Source organism: Sinocyclocheilus grahami, unplaced genomic scaffold (assembly GCF_001515645.1).
Source record: "Sinocyclocheilus grahami isolate Dianchi unplaced genomic scaffold, SAMN03320097.WGS_v1.1 scaffold139.1, whole genome shotgun sequence".
NCBI classification, from domain to species: domain Eukaryota; kingdom Metazoa; phylum Chordata; class Actinopteri; order Cypriniformes; family Cyprinidae; genus Sinocyclocheilus; species Sinocyclocheilus grahami.
This window is the reverse complement of record NW_015505318.1, coordinates 528,212-536,397: the sequence shown is the minus strand read 5'-3', so window position 1 is coordinate 536,397 and position 8,186 is coordinate 528,212. Positions and strand designations below refer to the sequence as shown.

Here is an 8,186-nt window from a genome sequence, read left to right as displayed (position 1 = left end):
TACAAAGGACTATTATATTGTGGTGTGTTACGGTTTATAACAATGATTACATAAACATCGTGACTTACTGTTAAATGAGCTAATTAATGGCTCAGACTGCTCTAAATAGAATCGCCACATTGCACGTTCCCATGATTTTTAATAGGGCTCATAAGTCCCATATTTAATTTATTTCTTGATTCTCTATAGTAAAACTAGCCTCCCTTAAAATTATTTTGGCCGCCTTGACTCGATTCAATTTTAGTTCATTTAAATTTATTGAATTGATATTTAATTACAGTAGTAATTGTTAAACTATTAACTAATTTTACATTTTAAAAGTTACTTTTATTTTTAACTCCTGCTGAATGCTTAACATCTTAAATTGGACTAAATCTTCAGTTCTGTGACCCAATGTTTAAAATTATTTTATTATTATTTTATAACATTTTGAAGTTTAATTAATTTGATTGTTTATTGCTCCAAGCCACATGAATCAGGGTTTTAAAATATGTTCAGACATATTGTCCCAGTTTTGGTAACAATCGATCAACATTTTCAATCAACACTTCCCCCACCACCCCATGGTTCGTGGACCTTGCGGTCCCTCGCGCTATTTTATACCCTAGTCATAGAAAGTGCCAATTACCAAACGTTTGTTAAAATGCTGTTTAGGGTGTTTTCAATTATATTTTTGCTTGTATAAAAAGTAGCCTTAGTTTTATTAAGTATTTTTGCTGTGGTGTGTTTAAAGCCCACCTAATAGCCCCGGATAGAGCCCGCCCTCACACAGCCGCCCTATCGTTTAATGACCGGGGAATCTCTGTCAATCATCCTCAGCCTCTCATCTGATAGGCTGAGTGTGACAAATGGTGGCGCGTTAAATTCCTATTCTAAAATGCTGATTGGTGCGAACAACCCAATAAGCCACGCCCCAAGCGGATTGTTTGGAATGGTCAGATGGAGACACAGGATGGCAATCCAGACCGCTGAAAGCCTGGACATGTGAGCGAATATATTTTTCAACAAAATTCACTTTTGGTAAGCATCAGACAGTTACTTATTTTCGCTAATGTAGTTATTTTGTCATATTGCACTTGTTATATTTACTGTTTTATCGCGCTTTATATAATAAATGGAACATGAGGTTTGGGTTTCTTTAGTGGGCAGTTTATTTAGATTCTTGTTTTTTATTTTTAATTAATGGCGAGATTATGTTGATGATATAATTGTTGATGTTTTATTTTAGTTTGCTGTTTATTCTGTTATATTAATCATAACGTTGCTGTAGTGTGCAATAACAAGCGTGCGTTGCGTGCCGTATAAATGTAGAATATGTCCTCCTAAGAATAATAAATCAAAAAAAGTTTCTATATCAGATCAACATAATCACTTACGACTGAAAGTGCTGTATCAGTAAACTGTTATCAAAGAATATAACACATAAAAGAATTCCGCAACTTTACATTAAGTGTTTAGTAATTAACAAACCCTAAAAACTTATGGAATTCAACCCGAGAGTGTTCAAATAATACACACATGTAGTGTTTTTAAGAGAAGTCCTCGCTCACGCACGGAAGTCTCGGAGCAACTGGCTCGTGACATTCATGCTTGACGTGATCCGTGCTGAAATATTAATGTATTCTTACGCGCAGAGATGCGCTTTACTTCAGTTATGAATAGCTAGTGCATTGCCACCCAGTCTTTTCTGCGTTTCAAACAGCGTTTAGAGAGTGTATGCGTGTCTCCCTCGTTAGTTTGGACAGGATGTGGCCTCCTGTGGTCACGGGATGGGTCCGATGGACTTCAAAGCCTGTCAGCAGCACTGATGGGGCTGTAAACAGCTGTGATGCACACTAATTATTTGTATGTTTACATGTTATTCCAGCATCTCAAAGTGTCTGCTTCTGGTTATACACTCTCTTTCGCATTATTTGAAGATGGTAGGTTGCATTTTGTCTGTCTGAAGTGCCCTTTATGTGTGTGGTTTTTGCAGTAGGCACAGACTTATGGAAAAAGAGGGCCACTGAAAAGGAGAGAGAGGCAGGAGTGCTTCTTTTATTTGAAGAAGAGAGAGGGGTGGGGTTGGTGGGGGTAACGTGTTGGGGGAGGGAAAAGAACATGCATGGGAGAACTCCTCTGTTGCCCTGTGAACGGAGGGCTATTGTCCCTGGAACCTTTCAGAGTGGCTTCCCTGAGGTCCCCTGCCACTCGCCCCCCCCTCTCTCTCTCTCTCTCTCTCTCAATTTTTTTTTATTGCCAAAGCAATTGCAGCTGGACTGCTTACAAATAGTGCACATATGTATTAACAGAAAGAAAAAGAATAATAATAATAGTTATAATATATAAAAAGTATTAAGCATGTAGTGCAAAATGAATTACTAATGTATGCAAGTATATAAACTAGATATAAAATAAGGGATTAGACATATTTATAGAAGCAAAATATACATTTTTATATTTTATAATATAAAATATTTATATTTTGCTCTTTCTCTCTCTCTCTCTCTCTCTCTCGCACTTTTTCCTCTCATTCACTCTTCTTTCTGGATCGCTTCAGTAGGTTTTATGTTCTTACCACCCGAAACTGTTCACTTTCTCGTCTAACTATCTCACAAACTGCTTTTCATGCCACTCAGACTCACATTCCTGTCTCTTTGTCTGCTCTGTGTCTCTGGCCCCCCTCCCGGTGCGGTCTTAATTCAATGCACTTTGTAATTAGTGTGGGTTGTGTCCATACTGCCGTGCGCTGCAGAATTACAATGCCGTGGGGAGATGGTGTGCTTAATGAACACATTACTACACTCACAGACATGTACCTCATTAGACTACAAAAACAGCAGTGTCTGAGTGCATGTGTGAGACCTGATGGCATATTTGCAGTGAAGTTCAGGTCTCATTGCAGGAGGCAGTTTGTTTGTCGTTTTCACTTTTAAATGGGAAGTGAACAGGTTTGGCAGGCGGTGTGTAAGAACAATGGACTTTGTGGCCACTTGCATGATGTTACTATAGTAAATGGCAGTTCTTATGCGTGTGTTAAACAATCATTGTTCAGGTTTAGTTTCTGAGTGTGTTATGTGCAGGTCTAAATGAAATAAAGTTCCACAAACATCTATTGAATTTAAATACCCGTTATGCACATGAACATTTATTAAATGTTGTGGCTAATTTAAAAATGCATTTATTGGCCTTTTGAGATACATGTGACCATGTGTGAATCTATTTGATGTAATTCTGCAAATTTTTCCATATTTTATTTAAATCTATTTTGCAGAATTCGGTCATTCTCAATGTTGCATTTACGTTTGTTACATTTTTGTTTATTAACGCTTTAAGCTGCCTTTCATCAGCATTTAACACATTTTACCTTTTATAACTACATTTTATGTAATTCTTCAGATTTTCCCAAATTTGAATTTTTAATGGAATTCTGTCATTCCCAATGTTGCATTTGTTTAAAGGGGTGGTTGATTGAGATTTCACTTTTTTCATGTTAGTTAGTGTGTAATGTTGCTGTTTGAGCATAAACAATATCTGCTAAGTTACGAAGCTGAAAGTTCAATGCAAACGGAGATATCGTCTTTTAAAATTCTGGCAGTTTAATGCCTACAAAAACGGCTGGTAGGGACTACAACGAGTTACTTCCCGGGTTTGTGACATCACAAACCCAGATAAACCCCGCCCTCGGGAAAAGGCAGCAACGGGGTCGAGGCCATGCTGCACTGCTTTAGAGAAGAGGAAGAGAAAACTAGGTGTGCACTTAAAAATCTATTCATATATGAATCGCGATTCTGTCTTCTAACGATGGATTCACAAGTTTCAAAATCAATGTTCTAAAGCAGCAGTTCTTAAAACCGTTCCTCGCGTCGCCTGCTCGGCCTCTCTCTCTCTCTCATTTAGATCAACAACTCAGTTCTGTTCCATTTATACACTTATTTTCACATAGTTATGAGAAGCGTTAAACATGGACGCGTGTGTAGTTGCCATACTGTATTAAAGCTTTAATCAGGATAAAACCGTATATTAAAAGCTAACATAAGCAGTAACATTTACAAATAACAGCATATCTAAAAGTATGAGACAACAACAAACAAAAAACATAGGCCTACCATTAAAAGCCATGCTTGTACAGGTTCTGCACAATCCTCTTCAATAATATCCTCTGCTTCTCAATCGGGCTCAAACTGATAAGCGATATTAACAACGCCGTTGTTTACAATACAACCGGAGCACATGCCGCTGAGGTGAGGGGCGCGACGTTAAGACGCACACTAGAGGCGATTTAGCCACTCACAACACACTGGGCTTGCTAACCAATCAGAGCCCATCGCCTATTTCTGAGGGCGGGGCTTCATAAAAACAGGAAAAGATCAGCCCGTTTCTAAGAGAAGGGACAGAGCGGTGTGGAATAAAGGTAAATTATGTGAAAAATAATGCGTTTTTTTAAAAACGAAGCATTAACACATGTTAGACTGCACCCCATGAACACAATCAATCCTAGAAAAAAAACAGTGAATTTTTTTTTTTTACTTAATTTCACAGAATTTACCAAATATAAACCAGTTTTATGGAATCCGTTCATTCTCAATGTTGCATTTACTTTTGTTAAATGTTTAACATTTTATCTTTTATAAATACATTTTACAGAATTCTGTCATTCACAATGTTGCATTTACGTTTATTAAATGTTTTTCAGAAGAAATGGACAGCACCCAAGTTAAATATATGAGTGTCACAGCAAAGGGTCTGAATACTTAGGACCATGTGATATTTCAGTTTTTCTTTTTTAATAAATCTGCAAAAATGTCAACAATTCTATGTTTTTCTGTCAATATGGGGTGCTGTGTGTACATTAATGAGGAAAAAAAATTAACTTAAATGATTTTAGCAAATGGCTGCAATATAACAAAGAGTGAAAAATTTAAGGGGGTCTGAATACTTTCCGTACCCACTGTATATATATATATATAAAACATACATATTCATAAACAAAATTACATTTTATGTTATTCTGTCTTTCTTTCATAATGTTGCATGTGCTTTTATTGAATGCTTTAGCAAATTTTATAATGCTTTTAGCTGCCTTTCAGCTCCATTTAACACATTTTACCACATATAAACCATATTTGATGAAATTCTGCAGATATTCCTACAAAAACATTGTAGAAAAGGTTAAAGTCAGCGGATTCTCTCTGAGCCTGGTTTCAGGGAGTAGTCACAAGTTGCATTCATAGTTATGTTTAGATTGTACAAGCAGGATATGAGAGGAAATAAGCGGTTACATAACAGTTACTTAAATGTTGTGATTGTGTGCAAATGAAATTGCTTTACACCCCTACTGCATCATTGTTCTGGCTGTTTGGGATGACAGGAAGTTAGAGATGTGACACCGAGAGTAGCAGGAAGTGGAGAGCTGGGTGTGGAGCTGGAAAACAGGAAGCAGGGAAAGAGGCAGATAAGATGACCTCTGAGATGCTGTCCCACCATCCCTTTGTTCTTGTCCCTAATCTTTGACTTCCAATCACACAGCAGATGGCCTCTCAGCTGGCCAATCACTGTGGGGGCTATTCTTTCACAGATGGGAGCATTCTGTCATGGCGTCTAGTTGAACCAGATGACATGGCTTAGTTAGGCTACTTATATGAGGGATGAGAAACTTTGCACATGGAAATACACATTTATTTTGTGTGTCATACATAGACATAAAGTAGCAAGCTGGCTTAAAACATACGAGTAAAATATAATATGGAATTATAATGTATTGGTTTGACTGTTTTGCATGGCAAGCAATATTTTACAACAGTCACACCGTATAGACTGTATTTAACAAATAACTACACAGAAGACTGTTTAATTTAGTGCTGTCAAACGATTAATCGTGATTAATCGCATCCAAAATAAAGGTTTTTGTTTACATAATATATGTATGTGTGCTGTGTATATTTATTATTTATATATAAATACACACATGCATAAATATGTTAAGTTTATATATTAAATATATTTATAATATAAATTATATGAATATAAATAGACATGTAAATACATGTACATATTTTCAAAATATATACTGTATGTGTGTATTTATATATACACAGAACACGCGTATTATGCAAACAAAAACTTATTTTGGATGCAATTAATCGCAATTCATCATTTGATAGACCTAGTTTAAATTAATTTGCTAAGTTATTCATTAAGTTTTGTTATGGTTCTTTTTTTGCAATTCTGTAGCGGTTATTGATTTAATATAATTTTTAATGATGTAAAGATGTCTCAGACAATATGAGAAAAAATAATAAATAATAAGAATAAATAATGTAATATATGGGGAACAAAGAAGCTCATATATTCAGCATCATTACTCCAGTCTTCAGTGTCACATGATCCTGCAGAAATCATTCTAATATGCTGATTTGTTGCTCAAGAAAAAATGTTGAAAACTATTTTTGCTTAATATGTTTGTGAAAACCTACATTTTATTTCAGGATTCTGGAACAGGATTGTATGATGAATAGAAAGTTGAAATGAACAATTTATTTGAAATAGAAATCTCTTGTAGCATTATTGTAACGGGGCTGACAAGACGTGAGACGTGCGGATCCATGTGCAAGCTTTTATTAAAGCAGAAGAGGTCAGAAACACAGGCAGGGTCGAACAATGGCAAGCAGGTATAATGAGGGCAAGACAGAAGAGTAATCCAAAACGGGTGTGGTCGATAAGCGGCTAACAATATCCAGAGGGCTTGACACGAGGGGTTATCCAATAACAATGCAAAGGTCCAGGCAGGGGCAAACAGTATCCGAACAGGGCAAGACGAGAGAGGTAATCCGAAGTACACAGGCAATAATCAGAAGACGAGGAAACAGACAAGGCAAGACTAGGCTAAGGCTATCGAAGGGAAACAGGCTCCGTAGAGTAGCTATCGCTAAGAGAGTGATAAACGCATACAATACTCGGCAGCCAGAACGGAGTGAGATTGGGTGTTAAATAGTGAATGAGTGATATGAAACTGCTGTGTGCAATCAGGGCTGTGTGCAATCAGGGCAATGAATGCACAGACGGAATGGCTAGCAGACGGAAGTTCATGGACCGGATACGTAACTGATTCCGGAGGGCGGTGGAGTGGAGGCGGAACAGGGGGAGGGATGGAGGGCCAGGTCCACCTGGAAGTGGAGAGACCGGGAACTGAGGCAGAACCAGCGTAGTAGAGAGCCAGGGCGGAGCCGGCAGTACAGGTGGAGCAGAGAACCACCAGAGCCAGACAGAAGACCACCACGGCGGAGCAGAGGACCACCACGGCAGAGCAGAAGACCACCACGGCGGAGCAGAGAACCACCTCGGCGGAGCAGAGGACCACCAGAGCCAGACAGCAGACCACCACGACGGGGCAGAGAACCACCACAGCGGAGCGGAGGACCCCCACGGCGGAGCGGAGGACCACCACGGCGGAGCACCACCAGAGCCAGATAGACCACCAAGGCGGAGCAGAAGGAACAGGGAACCCCCCCGGTGAACCACACCGATCAGGAGACCATGGCGGAGACTGTAATAACGAAAGAGCAGAGACCGACAACACAGACAGAACATTGGGGTTAACAGACAAGGCTGAGTGTTCAGAGGCAGCCTCCTTGGCTGGGTCGGGACAGGACAAAAGTTCACAAACGACCTCCTTGGTCGACACCAAGCATGCAAAGAATTCACAAACGGCCTCCATAGCCGTGACAGGACCGGATGAGGATTCCCCGACGGCCTCCATAGCCGTGACAGGATGAGCAGGGAGTTCGCAAACGGCCTCTATAGCTGTGACAGGACGAGCAGGGAGTTCGCAAACGGCCTCTATGACCATGACAGGACGGGCAGAGGGTTCACAGACGGCCTCCATAGCCGAGACAAGGCAGGACGAGGATTCACAGGTGCCTCCTTAGCCGTGACAGGACAGACAGAGAGTTCACCGACGGCCTCCATAGCCGTGACCGGACAAGCAGGGAGTTCGCAAACGGCCTCTATAGCCGTGACAGGACAGACAAAGAGTTCCCAAACGGCCTCCTTGGCCGGAACAGGACAGACAGAGAGTTCATTGGCGGCCTCCTTGGCCGGAACAGGACAAGCAGAGAGTTCATAGACGGACTCCTTGGCTGGAACAGAACAGGCAGAGAGTTCATAGACGGCCTCCTTGGCCGGAACAGGACAGACAGAGAGTTCAT

At 39.9% G+C, this 8,186-nt stretch overlaps 1 protein-coding gene across 1 annotated transcript in view; it reads left to right on the top strand.

The window, feature by feature from the left end:
- Positions 1-918: 918 nt before the first annotated feature.
- LOC107591263 (wiskott-Aldrich syndrome protein family member 3-like) overlaps positions 919-8,186 on the top strand; it is a 21,442-nt gene continuing 14,174 nt past the window's right edge. Inside the window, exon 1 of the mRNA XM_016280378.1 lies at positions 919-1,020. The gene's annotated coding sequence lies outside the window, so the exon portion shown is untranslated. The remainder of the gene's footprint in view (positions 1,021-8,186) is intronic.